Raw genomic sequence first — 20,703 nt, 5'->3', positions numbered from 1 at the left:
GTCACCAAAAGTAACACACTGCGGCTTCAAGTTTGTAAATGGCTGTTCTACAAATACATAATAATTCATGAGTTCTCTCCTTGTGTTGGAAAACATGGTGCCGAAGGGTTAACAATCAACACAGGAAATGTATCGACCAAATGCTTTGTTGCAGTGACACAATTGTGCAGTTTGAGATTTGCCACAGGTGAAAGAGAAGGATATCAAGCTAAAAGACAAGGTTACGTGGTTCAAGTGCTGCGGTGGGAGGAGCCAAAACTGATCAACAGAAGAGAGGACATCTTTGGATTGAGCTCTCAATGAAGTCACTAAAACAAATACCCCACTTGTTTTGGGGCAGAGTCACCAATTTTTGTAAGTGGTCATATTTTTAAGTGTTTGCTCAATTTATGTAGTTTGTTTTATTATTATTATTTTTTTTATGTCCCAGTGAGCATCAAACGTGAAGTTATGGTTCTCTGCACATTGATTTAGATTGGAGTCTGGTCTTGTTTGTCCAAAATAGCTGCCTGGGTGCCTTAGCAAGATGGCTGCCAAGTGGCAAAACTTTTCGTAAAAAGGACTTTTGTTATTGCAGCTCACAAGGTAGTGGCTGAACGTGGTTCCATTTGTTTTCATTTTGTTGTATTTTTCTCTCAAAACAATTCCAACTTTCTTCACTTCTACACAAACCATCGCATTGTGAAATTGAATGTGTATGTGCAACAGACCAAAACAGCTATGGGAATGCGAAAAAAAAATAATATATATATATATTTGTGTGTGCGTGGGTGTGTGTGAAACAGAAAGAGACAGCAAGTGTCAATGTTGTTTTTGTTTAAAGGTAAGAAAAAAAAAAAAAATTGTCCAAAAATCAGCCATTCCGCATTGTTAGTCATTTACGTGCTGTCAGTGTCTTTTCTTTCTTCATTTCCTTTGACAATCCACCAAAAGCTGTGTTTGGAAAGTAATAACAATTAAGTGTTTTGACATTCAAACATCAGAAATGAGAATGGTAAGAACATTAATTGATTTTCTATATGTTTTTCTTTTTGCTGTTGAAAGACAAAACTATTGATTCAACTTAAACTGTCAGCTTACATCATGAAGAACAAAAATGCTCTTCGCTCTTCTGCATCTGTGTGGCATTTAAAAGGCACCAAAACATTGGGCCTACGTCTGTTTTTAGACACAGATAATGGCAATCAGACCACCGGGGCTGCGACACAGTCTGGGAGCTGATATGGTTGATGTCAGTCAGATGGGATCTGTTCCTGCCTCAAGTCCAGTTGTCACTGTTACGCAAAACAGAACTTTTGTGGCTTTTCGTGAAATGAATAGTTCATAAAAGCAGAAATCTGATATATTCCCCATGAAACCCAACGATGATGGATTTACTGCAAGAAGCTGAGAAATTTCATATTGAACATCAAGGAGGAATTTGCCTATTTTAGGGAGCTGTTTTTTTTTTTTTTTTTTTTTTAAGCACTGTATGAGCCTTGTATTTTACAGAGACATCTTACCATATTTATTATGACTTTGGCTCTAATTAATCCTGCAGCCACCAAGTGTGGTAGTTTAAGTGGTTGAAATATGACCTGTTTTTTGCCTCCCAGTCCAGCCTCTAACTAAGACATTCTTTAGATAAATAGCTTCTCAAAGAAAGCTCCCCTTTCTTGCGGTACATGTAGCAGCCCCCCCTCCCCCTCCTGTCTGTGACAACTTTGATGGTCAATTATATTTAATAAACAGTTAGGGCACGGAAATAAATCAATTTCAGGAGGGCCTAATCCTCCTTCTCAAGCAGACTGTGAAGCCGCAAGTCCTGAAGAAATGTTTGAAAATGAACTGTAATGGAACACATATGTCATGCAGCGAAGGTCCCTGCATGGTAGCCCCACATCCCCACATCCCGTAGCCTGCCGCTGCCTCCATACCAGCCCCTTCATCAAGGAGTTACATGCAAAGCAAAGGCGCTGTTCCTCATCCATTCAGTGTATTTTTCCAACAGATTTGTGGATGATATTTGGAACCGATGTCATCTGTTCATCAGGGCCCCTTTTAATTATGCTATCACCCTGGGGCTTTACACATGACAGGGCCCAACTTTCTGCAGCAGATGCCCAGCTCCACACGTGTGGTTGGGATAGTTTACAAACTCTCGGGCTGGAGGTTTGCTGCTTTCACCAGTCTGGTTAACCCGGAGTATATCTGAGAGACACTCCAGATGCTGCTGGTGGGACTGCACTTACACAAACAAGTCGTTTCTGACTACCATTTTAAAGAAATGACTGTTTGGAAAGTGCCTCTTGCTTAATGACTTGAGCACATACACATCAGCGGCAGCTGCTCTAAGATGTTTGGCCTTGACAGTTCTTTATTAATTTAACTCTTTAAACATCTCACTCAAAAGCCTTCTTGGTTATAAAAGATCTCGTGGAGCTGCTCGATCGCAAATTTGGGACCAGCTCCTGTTATTGAGTTGTGCGTCTGTTTTGAGCAGCTCATTGTCCATCGCCTAGCAACAGTGGACAGTTGGGGTGGCGATCAGTTGTTGCTGGTGCTGCTCCAGAAGGTTAATGATGACCACGGGGACGCCACATGTTTCCTGCTCATCCTCCATGGTTTGGTGGTTTCAGCAAGCAAGAAAATGAGGGGCTGGTGGGGTGTAACCACACATCTGCTAAATCAAAAAAAAAAAGAAAAGAAGAAGAAGAAGATTCCTGTAAGAATATTACAGTGATTGCAGAAATCCTGTCCACAGCTTGATTGAGGTGTGAGTGAAGTGTGGAAATAAGTCATTTTCTGACTTTTATATGATAATAATAATAACAGCAATGAAACTGCTGTTGATGTTTGAATGGAGGGGGTTGTTAAAAGAGTGGATCTGTTGACGGTCTGTTGCATCTGTTTTACCACAGGCATGTTCAACATGTACCAATTTACTATTAATAGATTTCCATATTAATAGATTTTCATGTGTCCCATGTGTGGAAATGTGTAAATAATGTTTATGGCCTAATTAGGATTCTGCAAAGTGAATCCTCGCTGGTGCAAGGAAACACTGATTTGCATCCTGCAGGTATACAGTAGGAGACAGACTGCAAATCCTACAGGGAGGAGTGTGCTTAGGTCAGGCTCACATTCATTTATATCATGTAATGAGAGGCTTTATTCAGGCTTGTGAATGTCTTCATATCTGTGTCCTAAGCTGAGCTGAGCTTAACGCTCTCTGCAGGGAATCAGTAAAAGCCTGAAATCACTGGAAAAAAAACATCATCCCTTGGTTCTGGCACTGAAACGCAAACATCATATGATATCTCACTTGCATTGCTTACTCTATCACATACAGATGTGTCTTCTCTATGTTTTTGGTCAGCTCATCTATTTGTATTGATGATAGTTTGTGTGGTGCATTTGATTATGACTCCTTTTTTCTGTCAGAGGCACAGAAGTTTATCTAAACAGTGCTGGAGTAATCACAGCCACAGTTTGTGATGAGTAATATTAGATTTTCTTTGGAAGAGACTTAGTTTGTGCAAGTGAGGTTGATTTTTGCCACATCAGCTGCTTTTTTTCACTTTTTAACCTCATGAGGTTGGAGACATTTTCACAACGACACACAGTATAACCACGTTTGACTATGCTTTCTTTGTGCAATGTATTAATTGTAATTGTTATAAACATACATGGATGTATGGTGCTATCTGTTTTAGGTATTTTCCTTAGCAAATGCATATTACGTATCTCAACTACTAGTTAGTTACTATTTTACTGTTTTCTTCTGTTTTTATTGATTTTATGTGTTATACCTTTTACGCCTCTGTGCCTTTAAATCTGTAAAGCACGTTGGTCAACCTGGCTGTTTTTTGGTTTTTTTTGACATGTTTAATGACCAATCCACAATTTTCATGTCGAACCAGAGTCCACCAAGACTGCATGTAAAAAAATACAAAACAATTCTTCCATAGCTGTTGAGACATTTCATTTTGAAGTGAAATTATTTTCCTGCAAATCAGAGATGAAACCTCAAGCTCTGGGTTAATCACACCAAAAATTCAGTTACCAAAGCCACCGTTATGTATTGTAGAAATGGTGACATTTCCACCTGCAGCATTTAACAGTGGGTTGTTTGTGTTCTTGTGGATGAAGATGAGTAGGAAAATACCCACCTACTTGTTGACTAGACCAGGTCAACTTTATTCTGATATTTTGTCCTTAAACTGAGGAGATTCAAATAACAAGGATATCAGGTGGGCTATTTTCTCAGACATTACCCAACTGTTTCTACAGGTAGCGCTTCAAAATCTGTGTACTGCTCCTTTAATCTGATGTTCTAGTCTCATCATAGCGTCATCATATTTGCACCCCCACAAAAAGGTCACAAATATGATTTGCTAAGAGGCTAACTCGTCACCTATTATACTGGTCAGTCATGATGATTTAATGATGTGAAAACTTTCCATCTTATATGGGCCCGATAATTCAAATTTATTACAGCTGTTGTTGATTTTTTTTAGCACAGCAAGTGGTTCTCTGCTGCTCTACTCGAAGAACAAAGTCAATGAACTTAAGCAGATTTGTAAGGAGAAATGGGAAACTGTTCTGCTCTGTAAGAGAAAACGTGGTTTTATGTCAGAGCCATGCCTTTCTTGAGGTTTTCGCTGTGTTCTCATGAGCAATGACGCTGACATGGCTCTTTATAACAAACGCTCGTCTGGCCGCAACACTGAGAAGCATGACATCACGGACTAACTTTGAGCTATGCTGGAGAACATCCAGATAAAAGTGGCAGGATATGCAAGCTATTTAAGCCCCATCTGGTATGCGGACTGTGTTCGCAGCCTCAGAGCTTTATTACATGTGGCATGAAAGGATTACAGCACAACGCCTTATTTAGTCTCCCTTGAAGATCACTGACTTGGACTCGCTGCATAGTCAACATTTGACCCGGAGGGCATCAGGGCAGCCAGATGGACAGCTCACACAGACCAGAAGACACATCGCTGCTGTGTATAAACTGCTAATTCTTGGCTTCCACAAAGTAACAGCGCATCAGATGTTCCGCATATCATGTCACTTCACAGATAAAAACAAGGCAAGTTAAAAAAAACATCATGAATATGAATGTGTTGGTAGCACAACCGAGATTAAAACAAAAAGAAGTCAGATGGAACTTTAATTTCAGGTGCACAGAATGCAAAGAAAAATTCTCCTTAAGAGTAGAGATTGTTTCCATCAATGATTAATATCAATCTCATTACATGCCTGTAATGATTCTTACAAAAACAAAACCACTGGAGTCTGTCCACACAGGTGTCATCTATATTAAAGTGTCATGAATACTGTTATCGATCAAAAGGCACGCACATCATTTTGAAATAAAAAAGGGCTGGTTTTGATAAGCATCACCGTATGCGAGCTGCCATTCTCAGAGTTACTAATGATGTCCTGATGGACCTGTGATTGCGTGAGAACGCATTAGTTCTGCTTGAGTTCAACATTCATTAATCTGACACTCACATATCTCCACTCCCAAACAAACTTTTATTAAATGTACCACTTGTCCTTCATTTGCATACCAGTAAAAATTGATTAACCCAAATTTGAAAAGAAATAATTTCACCTGGACTAGTTTCCTGTTTGAGATTTGAAGGTCCAGTGTGTTTTGGATATTCCAAAGAAAGCACTATTAACAGTTTAGCTTGGACAGTTTCTTCTGGAAAGTTTGCACAGGAAGGTGTGCAGTATTAAAGTAGTATCGATTCTGAGGCAATAAAAAAGCACTTTCCAACTTTTTTAAAACTGTCATTCCTCATTTTTTTCTTTCAGGAACACACGTACATTATAATGCGCATGACCATGTTGACACTAGTGACCCTTTCAACTTTTCACATCAGTAAGCTTGTATTTAAATAGCTGAGAAGCATTCAACAAATCAAAAGCATGAGGAATAAAACAACATTTCTTATGATACATATTAGGTCATGGGCCAAATATCATAATTTTAAGATACAGGTCATCGCTGTTTGAAAAGATGGATGTACAATGACGTACCAGACTTAATTATGCTTTCACTTCTTCCATCATGGGATATATTAATGTCACCTGGATTGTGGATTATTATTATTATTGGAGTATTGAATGACTTGTGTAAATAACCATTTAGGGGTCATGAATGCATAATGGCATGTTTTTATGTGTTCATTGGACAAGTTCAGTCAAAAAGCTCCCTGATCTTTGAGTAAATATTAGAAGTGTGTCCAATATAAGCAGTATGACTATTTTCTGTTTAGATTAAACTTGAAATGTTTTTGTTTATACCTTGAAGGGATAGGTTAGGTTATTTGAAATGTCACTGTATGACACACTGACACATTGTCAGCTTGCTGTCACTGAAAACATGGCTGGAAGCCACGAACAAAATGAAAACCAAATATAGCCATTTAGCAGAAGGCTTAACTAATAAAATCAATACCTGTTTTATGTCTATGAGATCCTAAGAATATGTTTGCCACCTTATCTGGCAGTTGGAAAGCCTGGAAAACTGACATTATGTAAACCTCTCACTCTCCAGTACCAAAGTCCACAGAGTCACATGAGCTGCTGGCAGTGCATCAGCAACTCCTGTGTACCATGATGTTGAATATTGCAGTGAAATTTTGTGTGGAAGTGAATCTTTGCTTAAAGATTACACATTGGTTTTCACCTAGATACATGTTTTCATGAAAACAACTTATTCTACAACTGTGTAATCCCTGACATTACTAACAAAATCAGTGGTAGCTTCATGGTCATTGGGAAGGACTTCACAACTCTCTGAAGTTGAGCGGGTCAATGGGAATGAATGGAAAAGATGATCAATTTTGTTATGTTAATGTTTAGTGTTTCACGTTTTGTCATGTCTTGATTATAGTTTATAGTACCTTTGTGTGATTTTTTCCCTCCATTGAGATTGCAAACCCCGCCCCCTCATTGGTTTCACCTGTGTTCACCGACCTCATGTCATCGCCTTGTGTCAGTTCGTTTTTGTCTGTCTTGCTTCACAGTCCTGTCATCCAAGAACCACGTCAGCAAGTAAAAGTTAGCAGTATAGATTCTGATCCTCCATGTGAGCGCATGTTTGTTCTTCTTTTGCCTTCTTCCTTGAGCGTGTCTTTTTTTGTGGAATAAATTCAATTTTTTGCCCTCGGAGTTGAGCATCTGAGTCCTCCTTGTTGCATTTAAAGCCATAACAAATTTATCGATTTGACCTATTTGATGTTGTGAGACAGTTGCCTCACTACTGTTTGTAAAGCACTTTGTGATATTTACATTACATACTGTCACTGAACAGCATTTGAATGAGATGTATACTATCTACAGAGAGAGAAACCAGGACGCTTTACGATTTACATTTCCATATTATTTTACAGGTTATCCAAACCATGCTCATTTGTGCGTAACAAGTAGGTCAGAAACCAGAATGCACAATAGGATATTTGTGTTATGTACAATGCATTAACATATTTTTGCACATAATATTTTGAACCAAAGCTGCACTGTGTTATTTTGGGCCCAGCCCACACACTGCTCCTTTGTGAGATTTATCACAGACCATGATCCACAGAAGAGCAACCAGCATCTAAAATATCCAAATAGGGAGTGGGCACATTTTTTTTGTGTGTTATGAACAGTGTTTACAGGAAGCTTGTCCTCAGCTGTGGAGTGGAGATGTTTGCTTTCACATAGCTCCAGAGAACATAAGCAGTGATGTTATCTCCATTCCCATCTGATCTGTCCAGGTAGAGCAGCAGCAGCAGCAGCAGCAGCATTGGCAGGCAAATGTTCCTCTGGACCAAATGAAGTTGAGGTATTTACCTCTCAGGCATGTGAAGTAGGACAGTGGGAGGTGTGTGAGCAGCACTGCAAAAAATGTGAGCGTGACAGGGTCTCTCACACACACATATATATACAGTACAGTCATTTTCTTAGGTGGATTTTCCTCAGAAAACTCCCCTTTTTGCATGTGCAGGTGTGCATTTGTTTGTTTATGACTGCAAATACAGCGTTTTCTTTGATGAGAATAAACAAAGGAACGACTGCTGCGGCCATATGTGCTTCTGTGGTTAAGATCAGCTGCTCTTAATTGTTGAAAAATCACAGCTGAAGCTCACAGGGGATCAGGCTTTTACAGTTGCAGCCCCTGAGAAATCTCTTCTAAAGACTTCTCCTTTCCAATTGAGACAGTGTCTGTTGTTCTGCATTTTCTACTCACATGCACGTTGGTCAACTGCTGTTGTATATCACTGTGACAGCATGAGTCGGCTCTTCTTTCTGTTTCTTTCTTACTCACCTTTAGGGAAGTTAAATAAAGTTGTAGAGCATCCTGCATGTTTTTGTATTGAGGGAAGACTCGTTTGTGGGACAAAGACATTATCAGTTAGCTCGCAAATCAAAGGCAGTAGTATAAGTGCAGGTGCAGTATTTCACATGTGAACAGAGGGTTGAGGGTTTCTCTCCTATTATAGCACTTGAGGTGCAGATATGCCCATTATAGCTCCAGTGCATCATCAATTAGAGTTTTTTTCTGCAGTAGTTTGGTAAGTTATGCGTTCTGTCTTTTACTGTCATATTATTCATCAAGATTGCATCCAGAGTGAAAGTTGGAACTGTGCGGTGGTAGCGCGTGAGGCAGATTAGCACTCGCAGACATATTGTCAGGCATAAGTATCGGAAGATCAATTTTTTGTCATGCGATTGTGAAGTTCGACTGAACGTCAAGGTATATGTTTAGCTGCAGGATCCACTTCTGAAACTTGTTGGGGCCGCTAATTGCTATTTCCAGCCATATGAACCTGTCTCACTTCGCGCTGTATGCTGTTATGTTTCGTGGAAAAGTCACCTGAGACATGAAAGCAAAACACCATTAGAATGAGAAACACTGAGAGAGGGGAGCTGACAGACTTAATCAGCATTGTGTGAACTCATTTGACAATAGTTTGAATGTACCAGACATTTGTTTGTATAAGTTACGCACTGCAGCTGTTTTAATTGAGGCAGAAGACTGTGTGTTCCACATCGCTCATAGGAAAAGACTTTTTGGGAAAATGGGTTCTTGGGGCCTTTTAAAGAGCTTAATTGCTTAAAAACTCACAGGGTTTTTTTTTTCAAAGCTGAAAATATTAATTGCCTCACAGCTGATCCCTCAAATTACTGCAGATACACTTACGCTAGAGACAGAGGACGGAGCAAAAAAAAAACCCCACAATAATTAACAAAGATTTGTATTCATAAAACTGACGTGACAATCCATAACATCTGAGAGAATGACAACAGTCACTTGATTATAGGGACATCTGTTCAGATGAGGACTGCAATTAAAACATTGAGTCTAAAAATATCTCAATTCAGCAACTGTTCAAATTGAGTCAAACGCAGAACAGTGCTCTCTGTACGGGAAAGCAATAACTATGACCTCAGTCTGTTATTTTGGTAATGGCTAATTAGAGGGGGCTTGTTTCCGATTAGCTCCTAATGTTACTTACACAGACCATTGCCTTGTTTCCGTGTATATTGAGTTATCCCTCAGTGAGCCCCTCGCACTGCTGCACTGCTTGAATAACTGGTTTGGTGTTTCCAATCAGACTGTTTATTTTTTGTCCTTGATCACATACGCCTGTCATGACACTGTAGGTCCATTATTCTCGGTGGTTTTTAATCCCAGCATTTGTCACCTAATGTGTGTTTAAATAATCACTAGTGTGAACAAGGACTGAGAGAAACAGCCTGGAGAAACAACTGATATTTAGAGGAATGGTTTTAATTATTCTCAGAAGACGTGTCTGTGGTCACACTTGCTGACCTCCCTGAATGATGGAGTGTGTAATTTCACTGATTTCCTCTCATCATGTTTTGTTTTATTAATAAGGATTAAAGGATACTCATTGTGTTCCTAGAATGATGACAGTGGACTGTTTATAAGGGATAAAAATCAATGCAGCAGAACCAGCGATATGGATTTTTTCTTTCATTGCATTTTCTTGGGTTCTCGATTATCCACAGCGCAAACTAACATAAATGTACACCTGATGTCTTTATTGCCTTCTAGTTTTACACTTGTCCCCAGAATTGCCCTCACACTGTCAGGGGCTACGTTGACAATGCTGTTGTTTTATTTAAAAACACATGAAATCTGCTATGGATTAGCCTGCCTTCCACTGGATGACGGCATTTTCGAGCCGTCATCAGAATTGAAAATTCTGCTGGCTATGTTTTTTTTTTTTTTTTTACAGTATATAGCTTTGCTATGGATTTAAATGAATTCTTATATTTGTGGATTGTTGTGTGACTTTAGGCTCTTAATGAGATTATCATTGCTTGCATGGATGTAGCCATAGAATCAAAGAGGCAGCAAAGTTACTTGAAAGTAATCTAAGTTTCAATGATTCATTTAGGGGAATTCTTGTCATGATCCGGTCTTTTCTGTGTGGAGTTTGCACATTCTCCCAATGTGTCTTGGTTTCCTCCGAGTACACCAGGGCACCCCCAAAGTCCAAAGACGGTAGATTAAGTTAATTGGAGAGTCTTAATTGATCGTAGGTGTGAATGGTTGTATGTTGGTTCTGTGACAGGCTAGTGACTTGTCCACGACTGTATGAATAACTGAATGATCACTCATTGAAAATGACAAAACAACACACAGGCTGAAAATATTCTATGAATTATATGTAAGAGAGCACAAACGATAATCCTGAGCTCAACTATTTTGAATATGAATATGAAAGTGTTGCAGGTGAAAGTTGTTGTTATTTTTATCTCATTGCATAGTCAAATGCAGTGTCATTCATATGATGAGTCACTTTCAGGCTTATAAATAAAATAATGGCAAAAATAACGTTGACAGTCATGTGTAATTACCTTCAGATTTTGACCATGTTTGCTGAGGGAGAAAAAATGCAAGGCAGAGCTGAAAGAAAAAAGAGGAAAAAAAAAAGACAATCAATGTTGTCTGCTTTGCAGAGAGGATCTACTGTCAAATTCATCGACAGTTGCACTCATATGATGTGACACAAATGTAGGCAGAGTGCCCACTGAACAGCTTGTGGCAAGTGAGTGGCATAGAAATGTTACTTCCTGTGCAGTCAAATCATCTGTTTCTGTTGAGTTGCAACCCAGCTTTGCTTCCTGCACGAGCTCATGAAAACCTTTCTGGGTCACTTAAATGTGCTGATAAGAATTCCACTCTCATCACAGAAGACACAACAAATACGAAGATTAATTGAATGTGATGTGTATCTCGACTACCTGGATTTGTGTGTAAAACTGTAGTGCATGTTAAATGTCTGTTTGATTCAAATGTCAAATGTTCAGTGTTTAGATTTTGTGTTGCCCAGCAACATTCCTGCACTGTATACAGGGAGTGATTTGTTTTAGACAGACAAAGGCAACATTGCACGAATAAAGCAAGACGACTGCAAACTGGTTGGAGTATGACTGAGGATGAAAGAGGTGTATTCTACTCCTCAAACCATTCAGCAGTTTGACCAGATAAACACCTCGTCACCTCTGGGAGTCGACAGTGAGCATCCCTGTCTGAAGCTGCTTCTCAGCATAACGGGCATGCCCAGTGTAGTAATGAAGAAACTCATACAACCAAACTTAAAAAAAGAAAACATATATAAGCAATCAACTGTGGTTTGGTTGTGTTTCCAGAAGTGAAAGGACTCAAGCTCCTATCGCCCTCATGTGCAAGCCTGAACCATGGCTCTTGGATAAGCTGTCAGCACTATTGTCACAGCTTGCCGGTTCATCGCTGCTCTCATTTTCAACAAGCTTTCATCATAGCAGCTTTTATCTGCAGTTCCAATCCTGCTGTCACCCTGCTTCAGGTGTTAGACAAGAGCAAAAAAACAACTTCTCCAACACCTCTGACTGTTCACTGAAGAGGTAGGAGCTGTTCAAACAAAAAGCCCAATATGATGATAGAGAATCAGAGTGCACCGTTCACATAGATGTAAAGATCCAATTAAAGCTGCCACACTGGATTGTGTTTGGCCACATGGGGAATCAAAAATAAGTTGTGAACATATCTTTGCCTTTTTTAGAATAATATTGTGAACTTGATAGCGTGCAGTTTCTTATTTGCATATGCAGCAGCTACATTAAAATTCATTTGGAGTCACAATTTTTGCTGACTTGCACCATAGTTATTATTCACTCTCTGTTTAGATCTTTTCTTGCTTTCCATGAAGTGTGAAAATTATTTGATTGATTAGCAAAGTTCTCCATTCTGTGCAGTTTTAACTGTCTTTTGTGCAGGGGTGAAAGTTGTTTTGCATTCTTGCTGATTCTACTACCACAACCTTTATCATCTTATATATCCATCAGATTCATGCATTCTTGAAATAAAGTAAATATTGGAATACTGAAAATATTAACAGGAAGCTAAAGCAGCAACGATATTCTTAACCCTTTAACACCAAGCATATCGCACACCCTACGTTTGCACATGCAAACACTGCATTACCATAATTACGCAACAGTTTGTGCTATTGGAAAAATTCCAATGGGTTCTGAAAGCTGAGAAGTTGCATGTCCAAGCCAACAACTATGAGTCTTTATTACCAGAGTGGAAAAAAAAAGTCAATTTTTCCAATTTTTGGCCTGTTTTTGGACATTGAGACAAAAACAATTTTCTAAATTTCAAATATGTGCTTTTCTGTTAAACACAAAATATGGTGTTTGTGTACTACAGTGTTTTTACTCAATAAAACGTTTTGTTTTTCTTTTTTTAAATTATTAATACATCATCTGTATTTGCATAATGTAGTAAATTGTAAATAACTGTCAGATATTGAAAGTTATTCTGGAAAAATGGGTAAAAGCACTTGTGTTAAGTAACACTGACAGTCATGTTTTTCGTGAGCACAAGGCTCTTGGTGCTTCCTATGGCCCCTTCAGACCTGGTATTAACATCCGCCCTGAGTGATGCGGTAACATACAGACATCAGATACAGATCCGATCACAAGAACCACATGCGGAGGTGGTTTGGGAATGTGTGTGGCCACATTCTTGAGCATGAATGAGTACAGTCCATCCTCGGGATGAATTAGAGAGACTGCCTTCTCAGCTGTCGTCCTCTAACCTGCTGAAGTTTCAAAGTGAACTGATTTTTTTTTTTCACGCTAATCAGCGCTGTTACATTATTTTCTGTCCGTGTGTTTGAATACAGTGCGCGTAAAGGAAACGAAAGGTTCTTTATTGTGATTACACAACTGAAATTGCAAGGTCAAATGGAGGGTTGATCAGAGCCACTGCCTCTAAGCACGCCACCGCAAGGGACCAACCTGACCCAATGTGTGTCTAACATTTATACATGATTTGATGGTGGAAGGAAACAGGAGAGCCTGGAGGAGACACACGGGAGAACATGCAAACTCCACACAGAGCGGTCCCAAACTGGGAATTTAACCTAGCATCTTCTTGCTGTGAGGCAACAGTGCTAACCTCTACTCCAACGTGAAGCCAGATGCATTCAGAGTGCATTTTAATGCTAGATAGGAACCGTTGCACTATCCACTTTTGATGGATGGATGTTACACCAGCTCTCAATAGAGCCTCTGTGACAACCACACTTGAAAAAAAAACTGAACTTTCCCTTGGCATTGACCTTTGTGTGGCTAATGGGTCACATGTCTCATGCTAGTCTAACCATGAAAAACACATGGCAAAATTGTGAATCATCATGTTAGTTCTGCCGAGCCTGGCATACAGCTATAAAAAATAAAATGAGACAAACAGTGTATAAATAAAAGGTATTAAGCATGAAATGTGCCTTTTATGAATGAGGAGATGAAACACTTCCATATGGTTTATCTTTAAATTTCTCTCGCTCAATGTTTTTTTCTTTCATAAGCCTCAGAGATAAGATGTGCCAAGTATGGAGGTTATTTATGGAGCCAGTGAGAACTGAGCTTCTAGAAAATCAGCAGCTTCACAGGCTTCAGAGAGAAACTTTTGATTGGAGATTTTCAAGTGCTTTCCTCCCTTCCTCCACCCCTCCCTCCGTCCCCCTCCTACAGAGAGAATCATCTGTTCCTAATATTACACACTTGTGCCTTGAAAACCTCTGTAACGAATGCATTGTGCTTGTCCATCCAAAAAAAAATGCTGAAGTTCTTTGTACAAGCTCTGAAGCACACCACAACCTGCTGTTAGTTTCAGGTGGAAAATGCTTTATTTTTTTATTTATTTGAGCATACGGTGTCAGACACTGCTTATCACAGTGAGCAGTTACTCAACCATGAGCCGTAGTCTTTTGGTCATAATTGTTCCATCAGGTCCATATGTTTTGTTCTTTTAAGAATAAAACGGATTTAGCAGCGCTGTGGGACAGATGTGATCAATAGATTCTTCACACAGAAGAAAAAAAAAAACAGTGAGTCACTTTATTTATGGATGAGTCAGCTGTTGGCAAAAGTAGAAGCTGCTCCAAGAGGCTAAAGCTGTGTCATATGTACTGGGCTTTCCTGCACTTTATCATTCAAAACACATGATTATCTCCAGTAGACTTATGAAAACTCATGCAGAGTTTCAAAATAAACTATGAAATGAAACAGTTATGCTTTCCATCCAGGGGCTATGCAGTGTATATAAATACAATACACGTTACAAAAATAATAAGTCAGTCATTCATTATCTTATACAAATTGTTGACTGTGTTTTTCTTGTTTTCATCACTGTCCTGGAAATGCCTTTACACATCACTTAAGTGAAACAATGATGCTCCAGTTCAGTCGGGAAGACTGATTTATGCTTTAATCATATTTTCATTCTCATGCAAGTGCTGTGTCACATTTTCACTGCAGTGTTAATTCTGGGATCAGCTGGTTTGATCTGCCCCCATCGTGCTGCAGACACACTTAACTCGTTATCCAATTGACTCTTTGCTGCCTTTGTAATTACATATATCCCATTCCCACTGTCAAAAGAACAGTTTAATCCCGGTTTCACTGATGTTTAATCAGCATCCACTCCAAAGTTAAATAACTGCAATGCACATGGGTTTTTATCAGCTCCAGCTCCAATCAGAATTTGTGAGTAAACATGACATTGGTGAACGTGGTGATATCTTCTTTTGTCAGCTTAATTTTTGGTTGACATGCATTCATTTTCCATCCATTAGCCATGAAAGTGAATTTGTCATTCTTGCACACACACACCAATTAGTTATAGTGAATTTGTCCTCTGCATTTAACCCATCATTATTACACAACTCACACAAGCTGGGCACAGGAACAGTGGGAGCAATGGGAGATTGGGTGCCTTTCTCAGGGGCATTGGCCCGTCCCAGGGTTGAACAAGCAACCTTCTGATTAGCCCAATTCCTTTCGTCTGACGTTTTCTTCACACCTTAGAATTGCTCCCCTGCGAATTTGAATGAGGGACAGAAGGAAAATATACAAAATAGTAACAGCTTCAACATTGTAACTGAGCTGATTTGTATTTTTGTTGCAGTTTTGTTCTTCCTTCAAATAATTTTGTTTGGCAACAGAGTAACCAGCTGGCAATGGTGGTGGTGTTAATCGCCTTTCTGATGGGTTCACAAAGGTTAAAAACAATCCTGGATATACTGTATTTGCTAATTTTAATATTTAGGCGCATCCTGTCACAGTTAATTAACTCTCCTGTCATGCGTGCAACATTGTTCAATTTGTTATAATTTCATTTTCAGCCACTAGTCGCTCCTGATTCAAATGGCAAATATCAAATGACCATGAATAACCCTGAGACAATATGTGTTGTGAACCAAACAGTCAGACAATAAAATAAAACAATGGGAACTATTTCACCACCCAAAAAGGCACATTTTAAGTTGAAATTTGAGTCAATTGAAAAGAGGGGAGCTCAATGGAAGACACACTGAATGTTTGATTTAACTAATTCAAAACAATAGTGGAAAATCTAAGAGTCCACCCTCCTTTGCAGCTTTTGGTTTTGTCCATTTCCTGTGGCTCTGTACTTGACCAAACTCCACCTTTAGACACATTTATGGCTAAACCAGGAAGGAGAACTGGACTGTAGCATACACGTTCATGCAAAGACAAAGAGATAATGTATAATGAATACACCAAATAAAGACCAAACGCCGTGTATAGTGTCGAATGTGGCAGTAAACAAACACTAAAACAAATAGCCAGTCAGTGTAAAGTTGTGCCTGCAAGAAAATTAATTTTTAAAAAAAAGGATAATAATTATGTCAGGGTGTGAAGCCATGAAGTTCACATAGTGTGAGGTTAAGGACAGTGAACATTCCTGTTTATGTTGATTGTGTGGCTGTATCTATGACCATCGTCCATGCAAAACCAACCACACTTACAACTAAACGGCACCTACATAATAATTAAGAACTGACAAGTTCATTCATGCTTAAACCAAGAAACAAATGGCGACAGACAGGTTCTCTCACAATAATTATTATAATAACAGCAGCAACAGCAGCAGCAGTGGTAGAACCAGCTATAAAAACTTGAAATAATAATAATTATTATTTTTCCTTTGGTCCAAAAGATCACTTCAGCCAGAGGGCAGAGGCACGGTGTCTGCGCGTCTGTACCATGAAGATTTCATTAGCTACTGGATGTGACTTGAGATTTAGGTCAAATTTAGTTCTGAGACTTTGACTTAAAATTGATAATTGTGCACTTTTGCTTTTGGGTAAATGCAACTTCCACAAAAGAATCTAATGTGGGAAGTGAAAAAAAAAAATATATATTTATTGACTTTTCTCCAGGGAGGTTTATGATCATAATCTTCTTAGCAACTGCAAATATTTTTTTTGCACATCACTTCCTCTGTTGTGGATCTGTTTTGTGTTTTCTGAAATTGATTATCAATTGTGTTAAGCCAGACGCTGCTCTCGTGGCACAGTGCGATCGGATTGGTCTGCATTTCAACAACACCGTGCACAGATTGCACTTGCATGTTCACGCCTGCGAGTATGTTTTGATGGTTGAGTTACTGTTCTCTGTCATAACAATCTGACAAGGCCAGACATGGTTGTTTGGATTACACCATCTGTCAGCTGTGAGGGCAAATGTGGTGCCATTGCTCGTCCGTAAGGTCACTCAGAGACCTTTACCAAAATAGCCTGTAAAGTTACTTATTCATTAAAGCCGCAAATCAGCAGCTCTCCCTGTGTGAAGGGCATGGTAAGTTACTGATGTTTGTAAGAAAAACAAACTATGCTTTTGGCGTATAAATCATTTTTGGTCGAGACTCAGTTTTGACAATATTACTGACTCCCAAGGGACTTGCAGGCACATGGGAAACCACAGCGAGATGGATAGTGTATTCCTTTTGTAAGTACATCATGTTTCAGCACAACATGAAAGGGCGTCCCGAGGAGCAATAACTCATCTTTGCAGTTTCCCACATGGCCCTCATGTCTTTGACATATCTAAAGAAGAGTGGTGATGATTACTAAATGGCCCAACTCCAAGGCCTTATAGCCGCACAAAACACCCTCATCACACACACTGAAACCGAGATCTCTCTGTTGCTTTACAACAAAGGCTTCAAGTCTAAAGGTTCAGCAATAAAAGCCAGAGACGCATATCTCTTATAGAAAACCTTCTGCTCAACTATTTTTGATTTTATTTATTTAATTGTGGCCATTTTAATTTAAAGGTCTACTTTGGTATTTTGGGAAATAGTAAGTTTTCAGAATGGCATATGTCTTTATAAGAAATAGAGGGCGACATCCAGCAGTCTATTAGCGTAGCTTAGGATAAAGATGTGAAGCAATGTTAGTGTCAATATCAACTCTCACAGACTCAGATTTTATATATAACTGTGAGGAATTAGGCCTGTCTTACTCTGAAATTATCAAGGGTGTTAGGGTGCTCTTGTGGCCAATTTTAACAGTATTTTAATAAGGTAATATACTCGACTCACGAATAAATCAGTCCGTTATATACAAATCACTGTCAAATGAATTCACACAATGCTTGATTGTTTATCAATTCTACACTCAATTCAAATTCAAATCAATTCTATTATACTATTTCTGTGTTTCTCACTATAGCACTGTTTAGATCGCCCGGGGACATTCCCGTACTGCACAGAGGAAGTGAATTCTATTGCACAAAAAAACAGGCGAAGACATATTATTTTTTTCTTTTTTTTTTTTTTTTTTTTAAACAAACATGGATTTTCGTGTGCAGTCCACACGAAAACCAACCTGAAAAGTCCAGAAAATCACTGCATTGAAGAAGCCAATACAAATATCTTATTTATATACATTACATGACTGACAGGACACATATAGATTAATGAATTTAAGAACATGCCTTGAGGGTGTTTTATCCCCCCCCCCCCCCAGTCAGGCTAAGGTTCCCCTTGATTCGAGGCTTTTTGGAACAAAGCAAATGAAAAAGTAAAAGTTTATTTGAAGAAGCATGTTCCAAAATGTCAGGCTTTTCCATCAAATATCAGCTGGAGCCACAAAGCCACTGGAGGCTTAAATTCTTGGATGGAAATTATCTTCAGATGTTACTTTGACCTGTCGGGCTGGTCGGAGCATTTAAATCCTGTCTGTCTTGATCCTTCACTCACAGTTTAGGTTGGAGAAGAGGGATTAACTCTTATCTCCCGTGGGACGTTGTCTGTCTTTTTTGCCGGACCCAACATGGACTCATCTAAGCTGTCGCGATCTGTTGCCACTTAACCCAGCCTCATGGAAAACATACCTAAACAAAGAATTTGTGTAGATACCATATCACTTTAACTCAACGTACACTGTACCATAAACATCCAAATACATTCAGACTCATATACCTTCCCACTTGCTATGGCTCTCACCCAGCCTTCTAAAACAACAGCTTATTTATTCTGACTCCGTTTTGAGAGTAAACATTTCTCCATCTCTGCCAGACCAAACAAGCGACTCTCATAGTAAACAGCCTTGCACAGACAGGCATGCTTGTTTGTTCTCAGACTGGAATCATAAATCACAGGCAGCAGGTTGGTCCAGAGGTCGAGAGGCTGAGTGTCCTGCAGCACTGACCACACATACTATTCCAGCGTTGAAAAAACAAAAAAAAACTTATAAAGTGACCTGCTATGAAAATATAACATAAAAAGTAATCACCTCCTGGAAACTGGTAGAAACAGGTGTTCAAGGAAAACGGCAGGGCTCCCTTTCATTTTATATTTGTTAATTTTTTTTCCTCCATCTGTCTAAATGTTTCTTGGCACATCACATGTGTTAACTGTGTTAAGGAAGCCATGACCTAGAAAGTGCCCTCAAGGAAAAATATGTAATCATACAAATCTCAGTATGAAATGGGCTCCAAACAGAACAAGGACCTTTGACGTGACTGCACTGGGAGGTTTTTATTCTTTCCACCCAAAGACATCCCATAACATCAGTATAAGATTACCCGCAAGCTCAGCTGTTCTTTGTCACACTTTGTTCATGGAGTCTTTGATAAGCCCTTGTATTTAGTTCTGGATAATGCACACATGGAAAGGTTTTATTGAGCATAGCATTGCATAAAACTTGGATTTCCGACAGAGGAGGCAACTGGTAGGAGCAGGTATCTACTGAGGACGGGGTCAAAGCCAACAGGAGTGGGTTCTGTCTAGGGCAGAGAGCAGGAAACCATACAGTTTCATTTACAATTGAAATGTGTTCAACACTGCTGGGCCTCAGAATGCGACCAAATCAAAGTGTTAAAGTGGGAAAAGAGAGTTATAGCACACTTTATTCACATCAAATGAGCAGTGACAGGTAAATATTAATTTCCTTATCACACATTTGTGATCTGAGTCAGTTTTCTTCAACTTTCACCTGATCACCTTCCTCACACAATGTGTGTTGCTGGGTTCTGCAAAGTCTCACTTGTGTCCTCCTCAGGTTGCTTGTTTTTATAAGAGTACTAAATGCTCACCTAAAGTTACAATTTGTAACTTATGGCCATGTCCACTTGCCAAACATTCAGGTCTACAGTATGTACTCAACTTTAGCAGTATATCACTTATAAATACTTCTGTGGGGGATTTAATGCACAACACTGCAGTTTTGCATTGTGAAAGAATATTATATTACATTCAATTATATTATATAGACAAACTGCCTCCTGGGAAAATGCTCTGTATTACTGAGGCAGCACATTAGTCAACAGTTTAGCACTTACAGGCAGAGAGGCTTCCAGCTCTGCGACATTCAAAACACATCTGAAGATGTGGCCGAGGACAAGCCAGGGTCTGTGGACAAGTGACAGAGACAATGTGCAATGATGGACAGTGCAGATGTTGTTATTTTGGATCTATTTGTGTTTGTACTGTGTGCCTGTGTTAAACATCTATATTACTGTGTATATTCATGTTTTATGCATAGGGAATGCAGAGTGGCTACAATCTGGCACATTTACGTATGAGAGGTCATTAATGTCCCTAGAAACAAAACAAAAAACAACTAACACTGAGTCAAATTCTCACAGTCACATTAATTGAAAACACAAAAAAAAGTTTACATATGTTTCACATTTTTACTTTGAATTTTTATATTTTGAGTAAATGACAACCATAGAGTGTTCAGTGCCTCCAAATACTCAGCCAAATATCAACAATCTTAAAATAAATGAATTTGTTTTATTGATTAATCTATTAACTTACCTAATTACTTAGACAGCCAATACAGTCTATCCAGAGGTTAGACTGTAACCTCTGGACAGCGT

This window comes from Microchirus variegatus, assembly GCF_963457635.1.
Source record: "Microchirus variegatus genome assembly, chromosome: 7".
NCBI classification, from domain to species: domain Eukaryota; kingdom Metazoa; phylum Chordata; class Actinopteri; order Pleuronectiformes; family Soleidae; genus Microchirus; species Microchirus variegatus.
Note: the sequence above shows the minus strand (reverse complement) of the source record.